The sequence below is a fragment of the Canis lupus genome, chromosome 5, assembly GCF_048164855.1.
Source record: "Canis lupus baileyi chromosome 5, mCanLup2.hap1, whole genome shotgun sequence".
Lineage (NCBI taxonomy): Eukaryota > Metazoa > Chordata > Mammalia > Carnivora > Canidae > Canis > Canis lupus.
Window position 1 is genome coordinate 33,650,240 of NC_132842.1, and position 27,449 is coordinate 33,677,688.

At 38.6% G+C, this 27,449-nt stretch overlaps 1 long non-coding RNA gene across 3 annotated transcripts in view; it reads right to left on the reverse strand.

Annotated features, from left to right (window-relative positions):
• LOC140632936 (uncharacterized) overlaps positions 1-27,449 on the reverse strand; it is a 66,930-nt gene that overhangs the window by 29,701 nt on the left and 9,780 nt on the right. The window contains exon 1 of one of the 3 annotated variants that reach the window (XR_012030580.1): positions 562-750. The exons of 1 other annotated variant lie outside the window; for it this stretch is intronic. This is a non-coding gene — a long non-coding RNA (uncharacterized lncRNA). Of the gene's footprint in view, positions 1-370; positions 479-561; positions 751-27,449 lie in introns of those variants that run through there. One more of the 3 variants, XR_012030581.1, reaches the window with a different exon arrangement.

Genomic DNA, 27,449 nt, shown 5'->3' on the forward strand with positions numbered 1-27,449 from the left:
AAGATTGTAATTAAAAGCAAATTAAGAAGAAAAAAAATCACAGGTAATCATACATTCATCACTTATAAAGTCAATATGGAAATTAACAAAATATAATCCATTATAAAAACTATAAAGAGATAAACAAGTTATAAAAATATGTATACATAAAATGTGGAGGAGAGTCCAAATATATGGTTTTAGAATGTGTTCAACCGTAAGTGACCATCAATATAGACTGCTATATGCAGGTTATATATGAACCCAATGGTAGACACAAATAAAAAACCCATAATATATACACAAAAAGTAAAGAAATTAAAACACTGAAGTCAATAAGTGAGAAAAATTGTGAGATGACATAAGAGGCAAAAGTTAAAAAAGTACATACCTATCGGTAATTCCTTCAAATGTAAATAGTCTAAATGCTCAATCAAAAGACAAAAGGTAACTAAATCATAAGACTCATCTACATGCTGCCTACATGAGACTCACTTCACACCTGCAGACACATACAAGAGTGAAAGTGAACTATATTTCATAGAAATCGATGTAAGGGAAAAAAAAGGTAGCAATACTTACATCACACAAAATAGATTTTTAGAATGAAGACTGTAACAAGAGATAGAGGGCATTACATAATGATAAAGGGGGCAGTCCAACAGGGGATAGAATAATTGTAAATCTAGGAACACCTAGTATTAACAGCTATAACGGGAGAAATGGACAGTAGTACAATAGTGAAGAACCTTAACACCATTTACATCAACAACTAGATCTAGGCAGAAAAAAATCAATATGGAAACAGTGGCTTTGGATACATTAGAACACATGGATCTACCATATATACACAGAACATTCCATCCAATAACAATACACATTCTCTTCAAGTGCATATAGAACCTTCTCCAGGATAGATCCCAGGTCAGGACACAAAACAAGACTCATTAAAGACTGAAATTATGTCTAGCTTCTTTTTAAAAAAGATTTTAGAGAGTGAGTGTGAGAAGGGGGAAGGGCAGAGGGAGAGAAATCTCAAGCAGACTCTGCACTCAGTGTGGAGCCCAACACAGGGCTCAATCCCATGACCCTGAGACTAGGACCCAAAGAGAAATCAAGAGTCAGATGTCTAACCGACTTAGCCACTTGGACAACCCAAGCATCTTTTCTGCTGACAAAGATATGAAACCAGAAATTACAAGGAAAAAAAGAAACTAAAAAAAAATACATACACGTGAATGCTAAACAACATGATACTAAAGGATCAACTGGTCAAGAAATAAAAGAACCAGGAAGATAAGTGAACATAAACACAAAACAGTTCATAATCTTTGGGATACAGCAAAAGCAGTGCTGAGGGAGAGGTTTGTAGCAATGACAAGCCCACCTCAAACAAGGAAATACTCCAACAACCTAATGTTAAAGGGGCTAGGAAGACAATGCCCAAAGTCAGAAGGAGATTAGAGTTGGGGTGGTTGGGTGGCTCAGTGGTTGAGGATCTGCCTTCGGCTCAGGTCATGATCCTAGTGTCCTGGGATCGAGTTCCGCATCAGGCTCCCCGCAGGGACCCTGCTTCTCCCTCTGCCTGTGTCCCTGCCTCTCTCTCTGTCTCTCTCATGAATAAATAAAATCTTTAAAGAAATGAGATCAGAGAAGACATAAATACAGAAACGATCAATAAAAGATCAATAAAACCAAGAGCTAGTTCTCTGAATAAACATAAACCTTTAGCTAGACTCATGAGAAAGAGGAACCAGAAATGAAAAAGGAAAAAAAAAAAAAAGGATAATGAATCACATGTGAACTGGACAACTTAGAAGAGATGGATAAATTCCTAGAAACAGTTTTCCAAAATTTCATCAGGAAGAAATAGAAGATTTGAGTGGAGCAAGTGCTAATAATGAAATTGGATCCCTCAAACTCAAATAGAAGTCCAGGACCAGATGGATTCACTGGTGAATTCTACCAAACATTTAAGGAGTAGTTCCTCCTCAAACTTTTCCAAAAAGGAAAAAGGAAAACTTCCAAATTCATTAGACAAGATCAAAATTAGCCTGGTAACCAAACACAGACAAAGGCACAACAAAACAGAACAAAAAACCCTATACAGCAATATCTCTGATCTTTATGAATATAAAGATCCTCAACAAATTAGCAAGCCAAATTTAATACGTTAAAAAAAATCATTTACCATGACAAAGTAATTTATTCTAGGGATGCCAGAGTGGTTCAATATTTGCCAATCAACATGCTACCTCACATCACCAAAGGAAAGGTAAAAACCACAATTATCAAGAGACGCAGAAAACACAGTTGACACATATTCATGATAAAAACTCTCAACCAAGTAGGTTTATAGGGAACACACCTCAACATAATGAAGTCCACATATGAAAAATAAAAAAAAAAACATTTTTTCCCCACCACTGAGTATGATGCTAACTATTAACTGCTAGCTTTTTCCCCTAAGCTCACTCTCACCACTTCTATTCCCAACGTGTTCCTGGAAGCCCAAGCCACAGCAAGCATCCAAATAAAAAGCATGCAAACTGGTAAGGAAGAAAAGTTGGCCTTGTTTGCAGGTGACTCTTAAACAGCCTACAGACCCCACCAAAAAAACTATTTGAACTGATGAAGTACAGAAATCTGTTGCATTTCTATATACTATTAATTAACAAGAAGAAAAATTAATGATCCCACTTACAATGACAAAGGGATAAATATATATAATAAAGTAAAATGCCTACATGCTGAAAATTACAATGAAGAAAAATTGAACACAAATAAATGGAAAGAATATCATTGAAATGTCCACACTACACAAAGCAACCTACAGATTTTAATGCAATCCCTATCAAAATACCAATGGCTTTTTTCCACAGGAATAGGATAATCTTAAAATTCGTATAGAACAAATAACCTCAAATAGCCTCAAAACTGGAGGAATAAAAACTCTAAGTTTTAATATACACTAACAAGGCTTTAGTAATAAACCAATATGGTACCATACTAGTACTAGCACAAAAACAGACCTAGATCAATGGAACAGGGTAGAGCCTGGAAATGGGCCGACACATATATGGTCAGTCCATGATGAAAGAAGTAAGAACATCCAATGGGGACAAGACGGTCTCTTCAAAAAAAAAAAAAAAAAAAAAAAGGTACTAGGACAACTGGACAACTACAAAGAATGAAAGTAGACCACTTTCTTACACCATCCACAAAAACTCAATGGAACTCCTAAAGAAAACATAGGCTGTGATGTTGGACACCAGCCTCAGGAACTTACTTCTGGATAGGTCTTTTCAAGTAAGGGAAACAAAAGCAAGAGTAACCCTCATAGACAGCATTTCTTTATATATATATATATATATATATATATATATATATATATATATAAATTTATTTTTTATTGGTGTTCAATTTGCCAACATGTAGAATAACACCCAGTGCTCATCCCATCAAGTGCCCCCGTCAGTGCCCGTCACCCAGTCACCCCCACCCCCTGCCCACCTCCCCTTCCACCCCCCCCCCAGTTCGTTTCCCAGAATTAGGAGTCTCTCATGTTCTGACAGACAGCATTTCTGAACAGTTACAATTTATATGAAAAAGAATGGAAACTTCTCTATTTCCATTAAGAATAGAACACTTAGGAGTGCATATTCAGAGACACTGATGAATGAAATGAAAGCCGGGGAGCCTGGGGGGCTCAGATGGTCAAATGTGCCTTCGGCTCAGGTCATGATCCCAGGGTCATAGGGTGCAGCCCCAGCATCAGGCTCTCTGCTCAGCGGGGAGTCTGCTTCTTCCTTTCCCTCTGACCATCACTCTGCCTACTTGTGCTCTCTGTCAAAAGCTTAAAAAAAAAATTAAAGCCAATGGCTATTTTTGTATTGTTAAAATGTTTATCACAAGTCATCTATAGATTCAAAGCAATCCATATCAAGATTTCAGCAGATTTTTTAAGAGAATCAGTTCTAAATTTTATATGGAACAAGACCCTAAATATCCAAAGTAATCTCAGGAAAGAACAAAGCAGGAGGTATCACATTTCTTCATTTAAAGGTATACCATAAAAACAAATCATCAAAACAGTATGGCCCTGGCATAAAAATAGATCAATGAAACAGAATGCAGAGCTTAGATGCCCAAGTATATATAGTCAAGCAATATTTGACAACAGAGCCAGGAACACTGAAAAAAAAAATCAGTTTTTTCAATACACGTTTCTGGAAAATTGCCTGCTCACATGTAAAAGAACTATCTCACCTGGCTTACAAAAACTAACTTGATTCAAAACTGGATTCAAAATTAATTGAATCGATTGATTCAAAATTGATTTAAAACTCCTTAAAGACAAAAAAAGGAAAAAAAAAAGGAAAAAAAATTTAAAAAAAGACAAAAAAAGGTCCTTGACGTAGGTCTTGGCAGTGAATTTTGAGATAGAACACAAAGCATAAGCAACAACAAAAGGCAAGTGGAACTACATCAAACTAAAAAGCTTCTACAGAGTAAATCAAAGTGAAAAGGCAACAGGTGGGATGGGAAAAAGTATTTGCAGATCCTATCTGATAAGGGGTTAATATGCAAAGTGTATAAAGAACTCCTACAACGGCAAAAAATCCTATTAAAAGTGGACAAACCTGTATGGACTCGTAAAGACACTGTACTAGTTAACAGGTGGCTCAAAAGATGCTTAACCACCATTCAGAAACACAGATTACAGCCACAACGAAATACCACTTCACACCTGTTAGAAGGGTTGTTAAGACTCAAGGTAACAGATGCTGGCAAAGATGTCGAGAAATGGCAATCTCCCCAGCAGTGCGCAGGAGTTCCCAACTAGAACAGCCACTGTGGAAAACAGGTGATCCTCAAAAGACTAAATATAAAACTGGCCTATGACCCAGCAATCTTACTTCTGGGAATGCGTTCCCGGGAAATGAACACACTAAACCCAAGAAGATCTATGCACCCCCCATGTTCATAGCAGCATTAGGGACAACAGCTGAGACACGAAAAGAATCTAAGTGTCCATTTATCTGTTAATAGATAATGAAGTTTTGACACAAATATACATGTCTCCACAAGTGGGTTATTATTCAGTCATAAAACAGTAGGAAAATGCTCCCATTTGCATCACCAATGGACTTTGAGGGCGTTACGTTGAGCAAAATAAGCTAGAGAACACCAGGTACTGTATGACCTCACTTATATAGGTTGAGACTAAAAACGAAAACCAAACTCCTCAAGAACATCAGATCTGTGGTTGCCAGAGACAATGGGTCAGGGAAAGGAGGAACAACGTTTCAGCTGTAGGATAAGTAAGCTTTAAGAACATAAGGTCTGAAAGTGACTAATAGGTACCAGTGTGGGGTGTATGTGCAAGCTGTTGGGGGTAAAACCGGAGTTCTTAGTCCAGAGAAAGAAAATCTGCATTCATTTTTATCTTATACAAGACGATGGATCTTAGTGATGCTCGTGTGTACGTTGTCAAACCTTCACACAGCACAACAGCTTAAACTCATCAGTGACACCCACCACCGTATCTCGAAACTGGGAAGAACACAACACAATGCATTATCACAAACCTAGGTGACCACCACCCATGTCAACACACCCAAGCGCCAGCTTCCTAGAAGCCATTCTAGTGCTCACTCCCCCACCCCCTGCCCAATAACCGGCCTTCCCCTATCACCCCCTCGCCCAACTTTTACAGAAATCACTGCTAGTGGTTTTCCCCCTCCTGGGTGTTCAACACCAGTTTAATTGTGACTACTTTTACGAAAATGTGGTTGTGTGTACCTTTAGTTTGCTGTCTTGAGAGTCATGTATTTAGTTGCATGAACTAGTATTTTATTGTGATTGTTACACTCCGCTGAATGGACCACAATACACATATCTATTATGCTTTTGATGCGTTTTTTTTTTCCAGTTTGTGGCTTTCATAAATAACACTGCCTGAAGCACTTACACATGTATCAGCATCTATGTGCACATATTTCTGTAGGGAAATAGATTTGAAAATAGGATTTCTAAGTCAGTATTTATTCATTCAACTCTGGTAGACTACGCCAAACGGTTTTTCAAAAGTGCTTGCAAATGATCCAAATTTGGTATTTTCTGAATATAAAGACCGTTATTGGTCACACACGTATGCATGTATTGTAAATAGGTCTTACCCCGTGGTGTGCCTTTGTGCTTTCAGTGTCCTTTGATAAGTTCTTATGTCCAATTTGTTGGCATTTTCATTTATAGCTAATACTGTAAGTTCTACTCAGCATGACTTTTCTCTAAGGTTCATGAAAAGGTTATAAAATTGGGGATCCCTGGGTAGCTCAGCAGTTTAGCGCCTGCCTTCAGGCCCAGGGTGTGATCCTGGAGTCCCAGGATCGAGTCCCACATTGAACTCCCTGCATGGAGCTTCCTTCTCCCTCTGCCTGTGTCTCTGCCCTCCCCCTCTCTCATGAATAAATAAATGAAATCTTTAAAAAAAAAAAAAGTTTATAAAATTAAGTTATGCTGCTTTATTTGCATCCACAATGCCTGTATTTTGTATGATGTGGAGTAGGTGGCTTTTTAAAATGGTTACACAAGTGACAAATTCCTGCTTATTGAAGATCCTATCATTCATCAGCAGTTTCGGACTCTTTAGAATCCATCTTAATAGGTGTGGGTAGGAGTCTGGTCCTCCCCTATTGCACGGTTTTTGTAGTTTTTTTTTTTTTAATTGGAGCTTGATTTACCAACATATAGCATAACACCCAGTGCTCATCCCATCAAGTGCCCACCCAGTCGTCCCATCCCCCTGCCCACCTCCCTTTCCACTTCCCCTTGTTCGTTTCCCAGAGTTAGAAGTCTCTCATGGTTTGTCACCCTCTGATTTTTCCCACTCATTTTCTTTCCTTTCCCCTATAATCCCTTTCACTATTTCTTATATTCCCCATATAAGTAAGACCATCTGAGGATTGTCCTTCTCCAACTGACTTCACTCAGCATAATACCCTCCAGTTCCATCCACATCGAAGCAAATGGCAGGTATTTGTAGTTTCTGATGGCTGAGGAATATTCCATTGTATACATAGACCACAGCTTTATCCATTCATCTGTCCACAGACACTGAGGCTCCTTCCACAGTTTGGCTACTGTGGACATTGCTGCTGTGAACATCGGGGTGCAGGTGTCCTGCCATTTCACTGCATCTGTATCTTTGGGGTAAATCCCCAGCAGTGCAATTGTTGGGTCCTAGGGCAGTTCTATTTCTAACTCTTTGAGGAACCTCCACACGGTTTTTCAGGAGTGGCTGCACCAGTTCACATTCCCACCCACAGTGCAGGAGGGTTCCCCTTTCTCCACATCCTCTCCAACATTTGTGGTTTCCTGTTTTGTTAATTTTCCCTATTCTCACTGGTGTGAGGTAGGATCTCATTGTGGTTTTGATTTGTATTTCCCTGATGGCCAGTGATGCGGAGCATTTTCTCATGTGCTTGTTGGCCATGTCTATGTCTTCCTCTGGGAGATTTCTGTTCATGTCTTTTGCCCATTTCATGATTGGATTGTTTCTTGGGTGTTGTTGAGTTTCATAAGTTCTTTATAGATCTTGGATACTAGCCCTTTATCTGATAGGACCAGTATGCACCCAGAACCAAGTGGTATACCATGCTGGTTCATTCTGGGAGATTCCTCATTCCCATTCTGCCCCCCTTGTTTATCTCATTTATATTTTGGTGGCCAATGTTGGGGCCCTCTACGAGTTTTTTTTTAATTCTTTAGTAGATAGCATACTATATTAATCACAGCAACATTGCAAAAGCTACATTATCTAAGAGAGGAAGCTCTCCCGCAGATTTTCCTATATATATATATTTTTTTGGCTACCCTTGACCTTTTATATCCTCACGTATATTTTAGAACCTTATCAAACTTCATAATCTGTTACTTTCATTACAGATGCAAGTCATCTATATTTGGGATAATATTTTCATAATCTCCCTTGTCTTGTTTTGGTATTAAGGCAATGAAAGCCTCAAAGATGGGAAAAAATTATGATCTGGAAGTTTTAAACTTGGGTATTTTGTAGACTACACTGAAATAGGGCATCGGAAATTTTATTGAGATGTTTTAATTGGTTTAAATTGCAGTGTCATTTGTAAGCTTTTGTTGAAATTGCGTATTTCTAGTTATTTCTATATTTGATCTAAATTTAAAGTAATGAAATCAAGATTTCTTCATATTTTTATCTCTATCCATTTATATTTAATAATCACTGGCATAGATGTTTAAACCACCTTTTTTGGGTCTATATGCATTGTTTTCTGTTCAATCTTTTAAAACTTTCGAGCTTTCTTTCTAATAGCTGTTACCCATAAATTTGAAGTGAGCACCAGGAAGGTTATTTTTCAACCAACTTCCATCTTTCATTTATTGAGCTGTGGACCTTTGGTGTAAATTCCTTGGGACTTTAGCCTTGCCTGGATCTTTGTCCAACCATGATCCATCCATTCAGCAGAGAATGGCCTTAGAAAAGCCAGGAACATCTCAAATGCAGAAATACCATTTGCAGAGGATCAAGTGTATGCAAGGCATCGAGAGGGTCTTACCAAGTTTATTTTGCCTGCATTTTTTTAGATAAAAGAATTGGAGGCAAATATTTAAAAATGAACCTCTCATAAAGTTCATTTTTAGGGAAGGATGAGTAAGGTAGAGGCACATGGTGAAAAACAAGTAAAAGGAGGTACTGAGCAGACCTGGCATCAGGACAAGACCTTAAGAAACACGCCATCTAGGGAAAAATCACAGGAAGTCGGATTCCAGCTCTGTCCTAGTTTTCTCTACTCCTACAGGTCAAAGATCACTGCACAAAAGGCAATTTCTCCACAATTTCACATCATATGATCTGGAGAGCCCAGAAATCCAGTAAGTGCAGTATAGCCCAGATAGAGATGCAAACGTCTCACACTTTGTCCAACTGTTTCTTGCATGTGGCTCAGATTTGTGGCAGGAAAGGCACAAACAGCAAGCCTGAGCTGTCTATCAAGAATATAAACTATAATGTTCTGGCCAAACAAGCAAGGCTCAGGGAGATGGGAAGGCATCTGGTGCTCAAGGAGCACAGCTGTGTTCAGAACTGTTCGCTCCTTTCCTCAGACATGCTGTTACTTTATATCACAGCTCTTCTAAGGTCTGTGAAGAGGAAGGATGCCCTCTGTTCTTGCACAGGAGACCAACTTGCTCATTCCTTCAAGGGCGAGCCAGTTGTGTTCTCCTACTGAAGTTGCAGGACAGTTGCCAAAGCAGGGCGGAGTTCCCCCTATTGGCAGATGGTGGGGTGTTGTCAGTATTACTTATCACCTTCTCACTCACAGCTCTTTTAGATTCACCTTACCTTTAAACAAGAATTTTAGGTTTGGGTTGTATGGGTGATGGGAGCACAGTCCTCTCCCGTCTTCCCACTACTTCTGGTTGCCAGGATCTCCCTGTTGGTCATTGGTGAGCTCAGTATCTCAATATCATGAGTTGACCTCATGAAACCTGAATTCTAAAGTTTTTGCATAGAAGTCATTTGTAAATGTGATGTTTTTCTGAGATCCTATATTTTCATAGGTTTTAGTTTTTACAAACTTCTTCAGATTTTAAGTTTCCTAATCATGAGGAATTCTGTGGGAATGGTTTGTATTTATTCTGTAAGGCACTCCTAGGACTTTCTGAGCGCTGAGTGTTGACATGAGCTTGGGAAAAGTTTTAGTCCTCTCAAATCTGGTGTCTGTTTCAATTTCTCTATTTGCAATGTTCACTGTCCCGAGTTTCAGTTGTTTTCTCTGAAGTTTCCATATTGTGCAAGTCTTTGTTATTTTCTAGAGTTCTAAAGTTTCTCTTGACAAATTTTGGAAATGTTTTTATGGAGGGGTATTTCCAGAGGTCAATGCTCTGCCATTCTGGACAATCTCAAAGTCAAATAAGGAGATCTAAACTTCAAATACTTTCCTTTAGTGTTTGAATGTCCTTAGTTTTTAGAGTTCAATGATCTTTTGAGATTCTCATTCTTTTATACCTTTGAATACAAAAAATATACTGACTATAGTATAAAAATTTATTTAGCTCCTGAAGTTCCACTTATGCTTCCTGCCTATCTCTTGACTAACTGTCCTCATTTCTATAATTGGTGCCAGACAATGTTTCATATTTAATGTTATTAGAGATAATCTGTAAAAACCTAGTAGAAACTGCTGGATTGAAGAGGAATTCGATTTTTAACTTTGAATAACAGATAAAGATGTAGTGTGTGAGTATATATATGTACATACATTTGTGTGTGCACACATGTAATATTAGCCATAAGGATAAAATCTTGCCATTTGCAATGACATGGATGGAAGTAGATGGTATAATGCTAAACAAAGTCAATGAGAAATATCATGGATCTCACTAATATGTGGAAATTAAGAAAACAAATGAGCAAAGGGAGAGACAAACCAAGGAACAGACTCTTAACTACAGAGTAAACACTGATGGTTACCAGAAGAGAGGTGAGTAGGCAGATGGATTAAATAAGTAATGGGGATTAAGAAGTGTACTTGTGATGAATACAGGGTAATGGATGAAAGCGGAACTGGAGGGTATTATGCTGAGTGAAATAAGTCAATCGGAGAAGGACAAACATTATATGGTCTCATTCATTTGGGGAATATAAATAATAGTGAAAGGGAATAGAAGGGAAGGGAGAAGAAATGGGTAGGAAATATCAGAAAGGGAGACTCCTAATTCTGGGAAACGAACTAGGGGTGGTGGAAGGGGAGGAGGTGGGGCGTGGGGGTGAATGGGTGGCAGGCACTGAGGCGGGTACTTGACGGGATGAGCACTGGGTGTTATTCTGTATGTTGGCAAATTGAATACCAATAAAAAATAAATTTATAAAAAATAAAAAATAAAATTAAAAAAAGTGTTGAGTCACTGAATTGTACACCTGAAACTGTTACTCTATGTTAACTGGAATTTAAATAAAAACTTAGGGATCCCTTGGTAGCTCAGCAGTTTAGCACCTGCCTTCAGCCCAGGGCATGATCCTGGAGTCCTGGGATCGAGTCCCACATTGGATCCGTGCACGGAGCCTGCTTCTCTCTCTGCCTGTGTCTCTGCCTCTCTCTCTCTGTCTCTCATGAATAAATAAAATATATTTTTTTTAAAGTTTAAAAAATAAAAACTTACATTTTTGAGTGTCTCTTAATAAACCTTCGCTACTACCCGGATCCCTGAGCACATCAGATCTGATATTACCTCCACTCTTTTCAAAGGACTGACATTGGAATCTGATCCTTATTATGAGTATTTTGACATCTTCCTATTAAGAGACTTTCCCTGAATTATTGATTTAGCAAATATGTATAGGACTTTTTAATCAAGTCATTATGAAATACATTCTTCTTAGGTATATGCACTTCATTTTGAAAATATTACATTATAGAACACAAATCAAACCATTTGTTTTTGAAAAACATTCTATACAACATAGTATTGGAGGTCCTACCCAGAGGAGTTAGGTAAGAAATAACACCTCCAAATTGAAAAAGTAAAATGGCCACTATTTACAGCTGACACATATATAGAAAACTGACACCAAGAAAAAAAAATTAGAAGTTACACAAAATTTGTTGTACAAATATCTGCATTTCTATACACTAATGAACTATCAGCAAACAATTGACAGAAAAAATACCTAGAAATAAATTTAATGAAAAAACGTTGAACAAAGATTCCATGTTCATGGATTGAAAAATTTCGTTAAATGTCTACTACCCAAAGTAATGCATATATTCTATGTAATCTTTATTAATACTACTGGCATTTTTCAGAAAAAAAATCCTAAAACTTGTACAGAATGACAAAAGATCCTGAGTAGCCACAGCAATCTTAAGAAAAACAATGCTTAAGGCATCACACTTCCTGATTTCAAATAAAAAGCTATTGTAATAAAAACAGTAGATTGACCTAAGAATAGTTATACAGATCCAAGGCATAGAATTAAAAGCCCAGAAATAAACTCATGCATATAAAGTCAATTAACTTACAAAGAAGGCAGAATTATCTAAGTCTATCAATAAATGGTGTTGGAAAAGCTGGACAGTTCCATGCAAAACAATACACCTGGGTCATATTACATCATACCCTGTAACTCAAAATGAGTTGAAGATTTGAACAAAGCCCAGAATAAAATCAGAAATAGGTGAAGTTACAACTGACAGCAAAGACAAGGATTCTAATAAACTACTGCAAACATATGCCAATAACTCAACAAACAAGAAATGGATAAAACCTTACAAACCTAATACTCCAAGACTGGATCAGGAAGAAACAAAATCTGAACAAACTTTCTAGTAATAAAATTGGATCAGTAATCAACAACCTCCCAGACGACCAGGTCCAGGTGGCTTCACAGGTGAATTCCACCCCAAGTTCTTTAAATAGTTAATACCTATATTTCTCAACTGACTAGGAAGACAGGCTTCCAAACTTACTTTACACCAATCTAGTATTACTGATACAAAACCCACGCAAACTCTACAAAAGATTACAGGTCGATATTCCTGATGAACATAGGTATACAAATATTTAAAATTATGCAAACCATTTATAACAATGCATTGAAGAAATCCTCACCATGATCAAGGAGAGTTTATTCCAGGGAATCAAAGATGGTTCAAAATCTGCAAATAAATAATAGACTACCACAACAGAAGAATAAAATCCAGTGATCATCTGAAAGGCAGAAACACACATTGGACAAAATTCAACATAGGATTATAATAAAAATTCTCAGCAAGTGGCTTAGAAAGAAAATACTTCAATATAACAATAGATAAAACTGTCAGGCAACAGCAGACTATGAAAAGCTGAAGGAATCCCCTTTAAGTATCAGAAACAAGACAAAAATGCCCACTACATCATTTTTAATAAACATAGTATCAGAAGTCCTAGTCATAGCAATCAGTCAAGGCATCTAAATTAGTCAGGAAAAAGTAAAAGTAATTTGCAGATGATAGGATACTCTAAGTTGAAAACCTTAAAGACTCCACTAAAAAATTCAGTATAGTTTCAGGATACTAAATACACAGTTCATTGAGTTTCTATACACTAAAAAGAAAATCCTATCACAATTGCACCAAAAAACAGATATCCAAGAGTAAGTTTTACAGAGATGAAATACTTCTACTCTGAAAACTAAGACACTGATGAAAGAAACTGAAGACACAAATGGAAAGATATACCACATTCATGGATTAGGAGATTTTGGATAGTAGAGACCTATTAAAAATAATCTACAGATTCAAAATCTATCTAAATACCAATGACATTTTTCACAGAACTAGAATAATCTTAAAATTTGTATGGAACCACAAAAGACCCCACATAGAAAGTCATCTTGAAAAACAAACATGGAGGCATCACGACTAGCACAAAAACACACAGAGAAATGGAACACAATAATCAAGAAATACACCCACATTTATATGGTCAATTAATCCATAACAAAGGAACAGGCAGTGAGGGAAAGGCAGACTTTTCAATAAATGGGGTGGAGAAAAACCAGATAGTGACATGAAAAAGACTAACTGGCCCACTGTTTTATATTATATACAAAAATAAACTCAAAATGATTTAGAGACCTATGGGTAAGAACTGAAACTATAAACTTTATTTTTGAGATTTCAGAGAAAGAGAGCGCATGCCAACACAAGCGGGAGGGAGCAGGAGAGAGAATCCAAAGCTGACTCTGTGTTGAGGACAGGGCCCCATGAGGAGCTCAGTCCCAAGACCCTGAGATCATGCCCTGAGCCAAAACCAAGTGTCAGATGCTCAATGGAAACACCCAGATGCCTCAAACCATAATTTTTTTTTTTTTTTAAGATTAGAGAGACAGCAGGGGGAGGGCCAGAAGCAACAGACTCCCTGCTGATTGGAGAGCCCAGTGTGGGGCTTGATCCCAGGACTCTGAGATCATGACATGAGACAAAGGCAGATGCCCAACAGACTGAGCCTCCCAGACACCCCTGAAATTGTAAAACTTTTAAAGAACATATAGGCAGTCATCCATCTGAGCAACTTTTTTTTTTTTTATCTGTCTCCTCAGGGAAGGGCAATAGAAGAAATTTGACCATAAACTGAAAATACTTTGCACAGCAAAGGAAACTACCCATATAATGAAGAGGCTTGCAAATGTTATCTAATAAAGGGTTCATATCCAACACATGTAAAGAATTCATTGAATTCGACATACACACTCTAAATTCAAATGAGAAGAGTAGAGTACTTAGACATTTTTATGAAGATCTACAGATGGCCAGACAGAAGATGCAGAGTATCACTCATCAGGGAAATGGAAATCAACAGTATCACCTCACACCAGTAGTCAGCAGGGCTACTGTCAAAAAAAAGTGTTGAGTACATGGAGAGAAGAAAACTGAGTGCTGTTTGGGAGAATGGGGACTGGCGCAGCCACCATGGGGAACAGTATGGAGGAATGAGTTTTTCATCCAGCAATTTCAAATGAGTATTTACCTTCAATGAAAACGATAAGACACATGCACCTTTAAGTTTCATGCAGTAGTTATTTACAACAGCCAAGATGTTGAAACAATCTAAGCATCTATTCATGGAGGAATGGCTAAAGAAGATGTAGTACATCATAAGGAATATTACTCAGCCATATAAAGATCTTAGGACTTGTAAAAACATAGACTGACCTAAGGGGATGGGGAGTTATGCTAAGTAAAATACTCTATGGTCTCAAGTGTAGTCTAAAATCAAGAAACAACTCCAAATCCATAAGGAAAGAACAGATTGGGTGCTAGATGGGAGGACACTGGGGAAATGGGTAACATAAGAGGATTAGAAGAAACAAGCCTCTAGTCACAAGTCCTAGGGATGCAAGCTACCGCACAGGATTACTGTCCATGGCACTGTAATAACGGAGAGGGGACAACAGTAACTAGACCATGTGGTCCTCATTCTGCAACACATACACGTGTTAAATGCCTATGTGGTGCACCTGAAAATATTGCGTATCAACTGTACCTTGATGGAAACATTAAAACCACTTACATAAAAATCTAGCTCTCAAGGAAGGAGGATGGAGGAATAAGGGACCCTAGTTTCATCTGGTCTCTTGGATTCAGCTAGAGCGCTATCAAATTATTCTCAACACCTGTGAACTTAACCTGTGATAGAAAAGAATTGCTGCAATTCTACACATAGAAAAGTGATCACATTTGCAAGGTAGGTGTGGAGAAGTGAATCTGAGGGTATATGTGGAAGATAAATGGCAGGGGGAGGAGGCCTCTGTAAGCTGGCTACTGGAAGGTAATAGAGCAGCAGAGCGCAAAGTCAGAACTCTCCGGAGTCTGCTATGGTGAGGGATATACCTGCCTAAAAAGCACTCAGGTGGTGGAGTGGGCAGAGTCATAGGTGGGAGAGTGGGGCCTCAGGATCCCTGGGGTCACAGGAAGATGGGGGTGGCCTGAACCTGGCAGCGTTCCCAGGCACCGGAGTGGGGGAGCCAGCTGTCATCAGCAAACCCAGGAGTGGGCTTGCAGTTTGGTGTTGCCATAAAACCACAAACCATGGCATTCAGGTGACTGCTCTCTTGAGCAGGGACCCAGCAAGGGACAGAACCAACGAGATCCCACCACCCACTACCTCCTCCAGGAGGAGCGACACAGGTGCATACTGCAGGAGTCTGGAGCTTAGAGACTCTCGAAGCAGGGTCAAGTGCCTGAGATAGAGACACTCAGTCACAGGCTGGATGAGCAGAGTGTGGACAGAGACCAGGGAGACCGGAGTGATTGACTGCTTTCCCTGAGGGCTCAGAGAAGATTGGGGGCCGAGCTTTCAGCTCCACAGCTGGAGATTGGGAGGCCACCATTTTTATTTACATACCCTAAAGAAGCGCAAAGCTTTCAGGGAACTGAAGCCACAGAGAGCAGCCCAAAGTCACTTACACTGAGCCCGGCCCCCTGGCAAGGGTGGTACAACCGTCCCAGGGCAAAGATATCGGAGAATCAGGGCAATGGCCTGTCCCCCAGAAGATCATCAAGAATGATAAACATGGTATTAGCCAGCCCAAACATACAAGGCTAGGGGAAAATAATATATAGAATTTGTGGGGTTTTTTTCCTCATGATTCTTTAGTCTTTCAAGTTTAATTTTTCTTCATTTTCAACTTATTTCTTCTTTTATCAACTTTTTCTTCATTTACATTATGTATTCTTCATTTTTTACTTCCTTTCATCATATTCGATTCTATTTTTGTATGTATGTAAGCTTTTACTTCTTTACAATTTTGGGACCAAGAGTCTTCTAATGAATAGATGAGGATATATCCAGGACCTAGTGTATCACCCTGTTCTGTTCACTTTATTATTTTTTTTGTTTCTGATCTCCTGATTTGTCTAGTGTTTATTTCACTGGGATCATGGTTGATGTTTTTTTTTATTTTGTCCTCTTGTTCATCCATTCTTCGCTGAATATTTCAAGACGGGAAGGTTATCCCAGAAAAAAAGAAGAGACAGTACTAACTTCCAGAGACTTAATATGGATATTGATGTCAGAGCTAGAATTCAGAATAAAATTATAAAGATATTAGCTAGGCTTGAAAGAAACCTAGAAGACACTAGAGAATCCCTCTCTGATTAAATAAAAGAACTAAAATCTAATCAGATCAAAAAGGGTATTGCTGAGATGCAATCTACAATGGAGGTGCTAATAGAATGAGACAGAAGAGAAAGTCAGTGACCTAGAAGATATGGTGGAGAATAAAACTGAGGAAAAAACTACTGGATCATGAGGGGAGGATTTGAGAGATCAGCGATACCATGAAGAGAAAACAATATTAGAATAACTGGGGTCCCAGAGGAAGAGGAGAGGGGCTGAATGTATATTTGAGCAAATTATAGCTGAGCACTTTCCTAATCTGGGAAGGAAATAGGCACTGACGCCCAGGAGGCACAGAAAACCTCCCTCAAAAATCAATAAAAATAAGTCAACACCTCAACATATGATAGCAAAGCTTGCAAATTTCAGAGAAAATCCTGACAGCATCTCGGGACAAGAAGTCCTTAGACTATAGAGATACAAACAAAAGCCTGCCAGGAGATCTATCCAGAGACCCGGCAGGCTAGAAAAGACTGGCACGATATATTCAGAAAAATATGCAGCCAAGAATATTATATCCGGAAAAGCTTTTATTCAGAATAGGAGAGAGAAAGAGCTTCCAGGACAAAATTCGTAATCAGTAATCCAAACTTGTAAGAAATATTAAAAGGGATCTTTTAAGCAGAGAGATCCCAAATGTAACATAGATAAGAAAGGAACAGGGACAGTATGTAGAAACAGTGACTTTACAAGTAATACAATGGCACTAAATTTAGATCTTTCAATAGTTACTCTGAATGTAAATGGGCTAAATACCCCAATAAAAAGACACAGGGGTATCCAATTTAAAAAGATCAATATGCTGACTACAAAAGACTTATTTTAGACCCAAAGACACTCCAGACTGAAAGTGAGGAGGTGTAAAACATTTATCATCCTAATGGACATCAAAAGGAAGCTAGGGTAGCAATTCTTATATCAGATAAATTAGATTTAAACCAAAGACTGTCAAGAGATGCCGAGGGACACTATATCATACTTAAAGGGTCTAACATGATCTAACAATTGTAAATATTTATGCTTCTCACCTGAGAGCTCATTGTATAAACCAATAACAAAATTGAAGAAACACATTGATAATACAATAGTAGGTGACTAACACCCCACTCACAGCAATGGACAGATCATCTAAACAGAAGATCAATAAGGAAACAAGGGCTTTGAATGACACATCGGACCAGATGGACTTCATAGATATATTCAGAGCATTCCTTCCTAAAGCAACAGAATACCTTTTTCTCAAGTGCACATGGAACTTTCTCCAGAAGAGATCACATACTGGGTCACAAATCAGGTCTCAACTGGTACCAAAACATAAGAACTAGGATTCTTCTTTGCATATTTTCAGACCACAATGCTTTAAAACTTGAATTCAACAAGAGGAAATTTGGGAAGAACTCATACTTGGAGGTTAAAAATTATCCTACTAAAGAATGAATGGGCCAACCAAAGAATTTAAGAAGTTAAATTTGGAAACAAATGAAAATGCAAACAACCTCTGGGATGCAGCAAAGGCAGTCCTAAGAGGGAAGTACACAGCAATACCAGACTTTCTCAGGCAACAGGAAAAGTCTCAAATATACAACCTACTCATACACCTAAAGGAGCTGGAGAGAGAAAAGAAAGCAGAAGAGAATATAGAGCAGTAATCAATGAAATAGAAATCAAAGGAATAGTAGACAGATCAGCTAAACAAGGATCTGGTTCTTTGAAAGATTGATAAACTCCTATCCAGACTTATCAAAAAGGAAACAAGAAACACAATAAAATCATGAATGAGAGAGGAAAGATCATGACCAACACCCAAGGAAATACAATTTTAAGAACTTACAAGCAACTGTAGGCCAACAAATTAGGCAATCTGGGAGAAATGGATGCATCCCTGGAAACAAACTATTGAAAGAGGAAGAAATAGAAAACCTGAACAGACCTATAATCAGCAAGAAAATGGAAGCACTCATCAAAAACCTCCCAACACATATGAGTCTAGGACCGGGTGACTTCCCAAGGGAATTCTACCAAATATCTGAAGGAGAATCAATACCTATTCTTCTAAAAGTTGTTTCAAAAAAAATAGAAATTGAAGGAAAACTTCCAAACTTGTTCTGAGGCTAGCATTACTTTGGTCCCAAAACCAAAGACCCCTTCAAAAAGGAGAATTACAAACCAATATTGCTGAAGAACATGGATGCAAAAATTCTCACCAAAATACTAGCTAATAGGATCCAACAATACATTAAAAGGATGATTCACCAACACCAAGTGGGATTTATTCCTGGGCTGCAAGGGTAGATTAACATCTACAAATCAACATGATGCATCACATTAATAGAGGACAGCCACTGTATGATTCTCCAATTGATGCAAAAAAAGCATTTGACAAAGTACTGCATTCTTTTTTTAACTCTTCACCATTTAGGGATAGAGGGACCAAACCTCAATATCATAAAAGCCATCTGGGAAAAGCCCACAGCAAATATTATTTTCAATGGGGAAAAAAAAGAGCTTTCCCCCAAGGTCAGGAACACAACAGGGATGCCCACTCTCACCACTGTTGTTCAATATAGTGCTAGAAGTCCTAACCTCAGCAATCAGACAAAAAAACAAACAAACAAAAAAACCCAGACATTCTGTTTGGCAAAGAATACATCATTCAGTCTTCAGACAATATGCTACTTTATGTGGAAAACTCCTAAAGACTCTACCTCCAAATTGCTAGAACTCATAGGAATTCTGCAACATGGCAGGATATAAAATGCAGACATCAGCTGCATTTCTTTAGTGAGAGAAATTAAGGAACATTCTCATTTATAATTGCACCTAAAACCATAATATACCTAGGAATAAACCTATCCAAAGAGGTAAAGGATCTGTCCTCTAAAAACTATGGAACACTTAAATTGAGAGACACAAAGAGATGAAAAAACATTCCATGCTCATGGATTGGAAGAACAAATACTGTGAAAATTTCTATGCTACCCAGAGCAATTCTATACATTCAATGCAATCTCTATCAAAAGACAGTTGACATTTTTCACAGAATCATCCCAAGATTTGTATGGAATCAGAAAAGACCCTGAATAGCCAGTAGAATGTTGAAAAAGAAAACCAAAGCTGGGGATATCAGAATGCCTGACTTCAAGCTGTACTACAAAGCTGTGATCATCAAGACAGTGTGGTACCAGTACAAAAACAGACACACAGATCAATGGAACAGAATAGAGAATCCAGAAATGGACCTTCAACTCTAGGGTCAACTAATCTTTGACAAAACAGGAGAGAGTATCCAATGAAAAAAGGACAGTCTGTCAGAAATGGTGCTGGGAAAAATGGACAGCCATATATAGAATAATGAAACAGGACCATTTTCTTACTCCATACAAAATATAAACTCAAATTGGATGAAAGACCTAAGTGCAAGAGAAATTCATCGAAATCCTAGGAAACACAGGAAGCAACCTCTTCGACTTCAGCCACAGCAACTTCTTGCTAGGCATGTCCCCAAAAGCAAGGAAACAGACAAAAATGAACTATTGAGACTTAAGATAAAAAGCTTCTGGACAGCAAAGGAAACAGTGAACAAAACTAAAAGCAACCTACAGAATGCGAGAAGATATTTGCAAATGACCTATCCAGATAAAGGGTTACAATCCAACTACTATGAAGAACTTATCAAATACCACCCAAAAAAAGAATCCAGTCAAGAAATGGGCAGAAGGCACGAACAGACATTTCTCCAAAGATGACATACAAATTTCCAATGGACATATGATAAATGCTCAACATTACTTGGCATCAGAAATACAAATCAAAACCACAATGAGATATGACCTCACACTAGTCAGAATGGCCAAAATTGGGCAGCCCCGGTGGCGCAGCGGTTTAGCGCCGCCTGCAGCCCAGGGCGTGATCCTGGAGACCCTGGATCGAGTCCCACGTCAGGCTCCCTGCATGGAGCCTGCTTCTCCCTCTGCCTGTGTCTCTGTCTCTCTCTCTCTCTGCATCTCTATGAATAAATAAAATCTTTAAAAAAAAAAAAAAAAGAATGGCCAAAATTAACTCAGTAAACCAACGTTGGTATTTACTCCAAAGACATAAATGTAGTGATCCAAAGGGGCAGCTGCACCCCAATGTTCATAGAAGTAATTCCACAATCGCCAAACCATGGAAAGAGTCCAGATATCCATCAACAGCTGAGGAATTAAAAAAAAACAGATGAATATATATGAATATTACTCAGCCATCAAAAAGGATGAAATCTGACCACTCACATAGGTGTGGATGAAACTGGTATTATGCTGAGGTGAAATTAGTCAATCCAAGGAAGATAATTATCACATGGTATCACTCATAGGTGTAAAACCACACAGAGGATCATAGGGGAAGGGTAGGAAACAAACTAAGGTTGATGAGAGGAGGGTGGAGGAATGAGGTAACTGGGTGACAGGCGTTAAGGAGGACACATGCTGTGCTGAGCACTGGGTGTTATATGCAACTGATGAATTACTGAACTCTCCATCCACAACTAATGGTGTACTATATGTTGGCTAATAGATTTTTCCCTTAAATTCAATCATGATATAGCTATTATACTACAAGAGAAAACCTATAGAAAAAGCCTAAGACCTGTAAACTCAAGTCTTATGTGGGCATCTACTTATGAGTCAGAAACAAACCTAATGTTTAATTCATAAAAGAACATTTGCATTAATTTGCATGAATTTTAAATATTTAAGTGGAGCAAAATATGTTGGAGAACTCTGGATATTTCTCTACATCTTGCCTATAAAAAAATAACAAGACTTAAAACCTAAGACCTGAAACTATCAAAGTAGAAAATTTAAGGACTAAGCCTCTACATTGGATTTGGAGAGGAAATTTTTGAAATAAAAAAACACAAGTGGGACTAAAACTAAAGCACCTCTGCAAAGCAAAGGACACCAACGTGAAAAGAGGGTAATATCCAAAATATCCAAAGTATATAAAAGATGCACTAGCAAAAACAAACCAACCCCCACCCAAAACAGAACTCAACTGAACACAAGATCTAAATAGAGAGGTTTTCAGAGACATACAGATGGCCAACAGGTACATGAAACAGTCCAAGTAAGACTACCATGAGACTCAATTCTGTTTCTGCATCTTTGGCTAAAAATAAAAACAAAAGCTGTATGTGCCATACAGTCACTGTGGCATTATTTACAATAGATGGAGAAACAAGCATCTGCTGATGTGAAAGGATAAAAGTATGATGTGTATAATGGAATACTTTTTAGCCATAAAAGAGATCTCAGAGGATCCAAAGTGGGAATATAGGAAGACTCTAAGATCACCTCCTCTAATAGACACAATCAACACCTACATACACAGCAATTCCTTCTGACCACCTCAGGGAATTGGACAGCTTCTGAACAATATAGACACCACACAGAATGGTGGGAAACAGAGCCACAGTAATTGATACTCCACATGACACTGCAAACTGTACTGAGGAGGAACATGCAGATTTACCTGCCTGGGACACAGAAAACAAGCCCTGTTTTAAATGGCAAATAGAATACAAGTGACCTAACCCTTGAGCACCCACCAAACAGGAGAACTGATGGATTTCTCTCCAGGGTAGCAGGTGCTGGTGAGCACCATTATTTCTATTTCCCCTCCATGTTGAGATCATAGAGTCCTTGAACCCTGATCCTATTTGCCTACTGCCTCAGCAAGCCCCAGATGTCCCCCAAAGGTAGCTCCCCACACCTGCAACTGTGTCAATTCCATCCCACCAAGGAGATCCTGTGAACAGTGTGGCACTTTGTCCTGCACTCGCTACAGCTCCATTTGACCTGCCAGGCACTGTCTATGCAAAGCACTCCAAGACCCACGCCCCATGTCTATTTCATTTGTCCCACCAGGGTATCCCCTTGTAGGAACACCCCCAATCCCAGAGCGCACACACACTACAGCTCCTACCAGCCAGCAATAGCAGCCAGGGCACAGGTAGTCTACACAAGGGAGAGTTTACACAGGGACATTCTGAGACGAAGTTAGAGGTTTCGCCTAATTCATAGAAACAAAACCAAAGTGAGACAAGTATTCTCCAGAAGAACAAGACAAAACTTCAGGAAAATGAAAAGGAGGTAAACAAGCTACCTGATAGAGTTCAACGTGATGATCACAAAGATGCTCAGCAGACTTAAGAGTAAGTGACTTCAGAGAGAACTTTAAAATAATTTTGATAAGAAACCATCAGAGCTGAACAATTCAATAACTGATATGGAAAATATATTAGAGGTAATCAGCACCAAGATGAGCAGGTTGGAAGATGAAGAATGCATTAGCATCCGGAAGACTGGGTAGTGGAAAACAGTCAACCTGAGCAAGCAAAAATCAAGATGAGAAAGGATAGTTTCAGAAAACTCAATCATCAAATGTACTCACATTCACATTAGAGAGGTCCCAAGGAGAAGAGAGAAAGGGAAAGAAAATGTCTTTGAAGAAATGATACCAAAAAGCTTCCTCAATCTGAGAAAGCAACAGGCATCCAGGTACAGGAAGCATAGAGTGTCCCCAAGAGGTCCACACCAAGACAGAATTAAAAGGTCAAGGATTAAAGAATCTTAAACAGCAAGAGAAAAGGAATTAGTTACATACAAGGGAAACTCCATAAGACTAGCAGGTGATTTTTCAATGGAGACTTAGGAGGCCAGATGGCAGTGTCAAAAAGTTTTTAACGTTTTGGAAAACAAAAAAATCTAACAAGCAAGAATATTCTAGGGACACCTGGGCAGCTCAGTTGGTTGAGCATATAACTCTTGATTTTGGTTCAAGTCATGATCTCAGGGTCATGAGATCCAGCCCTGCATCAGGCTCAGCCCTCAGCATGGATTTTGCTTGAGATGCTCTTTCCCTCTGCTCCTCCCATGGCTCACACTAAAATATGTTTGTTTGTTTTTTTAAATATTCTATCCAGCAAGGTTCAGAATAGGAGAAAGTTCAAGCAGTTTATGACCACTCTGCCAGCCTTACAAGAAATGTTAAACATAATTCTTTAAGAAAAAAAATTTCATGGGTAAAAGCCAACAGAGTAAAGTAGAAGATCTATTGATAATACGTTCCATATAGTATGAAGGTTAGATGGATGAACAGTAAAAATCAGTTATATCTAAAATTAGTTAAGGGACACAAACACAGAAAATGTGGAACATGGGAGGAAATTTGTACTTTTAAAATATGTTGAAAGATAACTTAATATGGATTGCTACCGACCTCAAGGTGTTTTACTTAAGCCTCATGGTACCACAAAGCTAAACACTATAGTACATGCACAAAAAGGAGAAAGCAATCCAAGCATAAACACTGAAGGACAACTAAAAAGAGCAAGGACAGGAACAGAATCACTACAAAAACCACCAGAAAACTAAAATTTTAAGTAGATACCTATCAATTACTTTAAATGTAAATGCTCTAAATGCTCCAAAAGATGTAGGATGAATTAATAAAACTCATTTATATGTTGCCTACAAGAGACTGACTTCAGACCTAAGGATGCATCCAGGCTGAAAGTGAAGGAGTGGACTAAGTCCACACAAACGGAAATGAAAAAGCCATGTAGCAACACTATCAAACAAAATAGACTTAAAATGAAGACTAACTGGAGGATTCACTACATGATGATAAAAGGAACAATCCAACAGGATGACAACATGTGCACAAGGTAGAAGTACCTATAGAAAGCCTGTATTAACAGACATGAATTGACAATAGTGAAGAACTTCAGCTTTCCAGCTACGTCAATGAATTGATCAATCTATAAGAAAACACTGGTTTCATAGGACCTATTAGACCAGATGGACTTGACATATATAGAATATTCCATCCAGAAATATTCTTTTTCCAGTGCACATGGATTTTCTCCAAGACAGACCACGTTATAATACAAGTATCAAAAAAATGGAACTCCTATCAAGCATCTTTTCCAAGCAGGAGTATATGAGATTAGAAATCAAGTAAATTTGGAAAACATACAACTAATTGACAGACCCAAGAAAAATATAAGGCAAAAAAATACTTGGACATAAGTGAACATGGAAACAAAGAAGTTCAGTCTTTGATACAGAAAAAGCAGTTTTAATTTTACAGCAAGAGTTTTACCTCCAGAAGTAAAAAATCTCTAATATTACACCAAAAAAAAAAAATTAAAAGCCCAGAGTAACAAGGAAATAAAAACCAGGACAAATAAAGACAAAACCAAGAACTGGTTCTTCAAAAAAATTAAGGAAAAAAAAATCAAAGAACCACCAACTGCACAGAAATGAAAGCATTAGGAGACTACAGTGAAAAATGACATGCCAAGAAATTGGACCTCAGAGAAATGAATTCCTGGAAACAGTCTCCCAAGACTGTATATGGAAAAAACAGGGACTCTGAACAGACCAATTAATAATGAAATTGCATCAGTAATCAAAAGCATCCGAACACAAGTGCAGCACAAGATGGCATCACAGGTAAATTTCAAGTGTTTAACAAGTTCATACTGAGGCTTCTCAAACTTCTCCTAAAATAGGAGAAAGGAAATCTTCCATATTTATCCTGTAAGTCTAGCATTATTCTGGAAGCAAAACCAAAGACACTGGAAAAACTACAGGTTAGGATTCATGATGAAGACAGATGTACAAGTCCTCAGTATCAGCAAACCAATTTCAACACTGAAAAAATTATTCAGCATGATCAAGTGTGACTTATTCCAAGGACCAAGGGTGGTTTGAACTCACCAATCTATGTAACCCTTCACATTAACAAAAGGAGGATAGGGCTTCTGGGGGAAGACAACAAAGGAGGAGGATCCTGGGCTCTCCTTGACCCACAAGTGCACCTAGATAACAGCCACATCAGCACAAGTAATTCTGCAAACGACCTGAACACTGGCGGAACAGATTCTCTACAGGTAGATGTAGAAAGACCACATTCAAGAGGATAGGACAAAGACAGGTTGGGACGCAAGGGGACCTGCTGGACTGTCTGCAAGCAGGAGGGATTCTGAAGGATGGACTGGATAAGGGCAGACTCCACAGCAGCAATGAGGGCCTACACTGGGAAGATGAATCCCTATAATGATTGGTTTTGAAATCACAAGGTTCTAACTTAAGGAGTTCTTATAATCAGTGAAACTTAACACACAAAAGTTTAAAAATCAGTGGGCTCAGCTACAGAAGAGCTGGAAGTATGATAGAAGAACGGATCCCACCCTTAGACACAGAATGAATAGCCTCAGATACAGCACAGAAATTGCAGTTTGAAAAACTAGTGTATATGGAAAATATATATATTTTTAACTAATCTCAAAGCAGGAAGACTATCTGGGAGACTTTGATAAGAACAGAAGGGTGGGTGGGTGCCATTTCCCACCCCTAGCCTAGATCCAGGGATACCTGCAGTAACCAGTGTAGCATGAACATACCACCTAGTCTTGCTAACAGCACAACCACCCCTCTACCAACACACCCTTGGCAGTTTTCAGGGTTGCTATAGTTCCTCCCACCACCACCACCCCACAGGAGACCAGCCCAAACCTTGCTGGCACCATGTGCCCCACCCAACATGTTCTGACACCCTCCAACACTTCCTTGGAAGGAGTCCATCAAAGGAAGCACTGTAGGCATGGCAGGATGTTAGCAGCCCCAACGAACCATAGTATCACACTTAAGTGACCATCCATTTTATGGCAAACACAAAGTGAAGGAGAGGAAAAATGCTTATGAAAATGGAAGTGGAAAGAAAGCCAGGATAGCAATGCTGATATTGGATAAAATAGACTTCATGGGGAGACACAAGGAGAGGGAGAGACTCTCAAGCAGACTCCCCCCTGAGCACAGAAGCCCAACATGGGGCTTGATCTCATGACCTGGGCCAAAAATCAAGAGTCAGATGTCAGATACTAACCAACTGAACCACCCAGGTGCCCTGACAAAACCGACTTTAGAATGACTAATAAGGGCAGCCTGAGTGGTTCAGAGGTTTAGCACCACCGTCAGCCCAGGGCCTGATCCTGGGGACACAGGATTGAATCCCATGTCAGGTTCCCTGCATGGAGCCTGCTCCCTCTGCCTGTGTCTCTGCAACCCCCCTGCCCCATGTCATGAATAAATAAATAAAATCTTTAAAAAAAATAGAATGACTAGTAAGAGACAAAGACAACCTGATCACAAAGGGAACAGTTGAGCAAGATAAAACAAGTGTAAATATTTATGCAACCAACATGGAAGCCTCCAAATACATGTAGCAGCTAACATAGGAAGACATCAATAATAAAACAGGATTTTAACACTCCACTTGCATCAATGGACAGATCATCCAAAGTCAATAAGGCAACAGTGGCTTTTAATGATTCACTGGACCAGATGCATCTGATGTATTCAGTACATTCCACCTTAGAATACACATTCATCAAGGGCACATAGAACATTCTCTATAACCTATCACATATTAGGCCCCAAAACAAGTCTCCACAGATTCAACAAGACTGAAGTCATACCATGCATCTTTTCCAACCACAACACTATGAAACAAACTACAATAAAATATCTGGGAAGAACACAAATACATGGAGTTTCAATATAAAAGGAAATCTAAAAATACACTGAGACAAATGAAACAATGATCAAAAATCTTTAGGATGTAGCAAAGGTGGCTGGAAGGCTGGAAAAGGGAGGTTTATAGCAATACAGGCTTACCTCAAGAAAAACCATCACGACCTAACCATACACTGAAAGGAG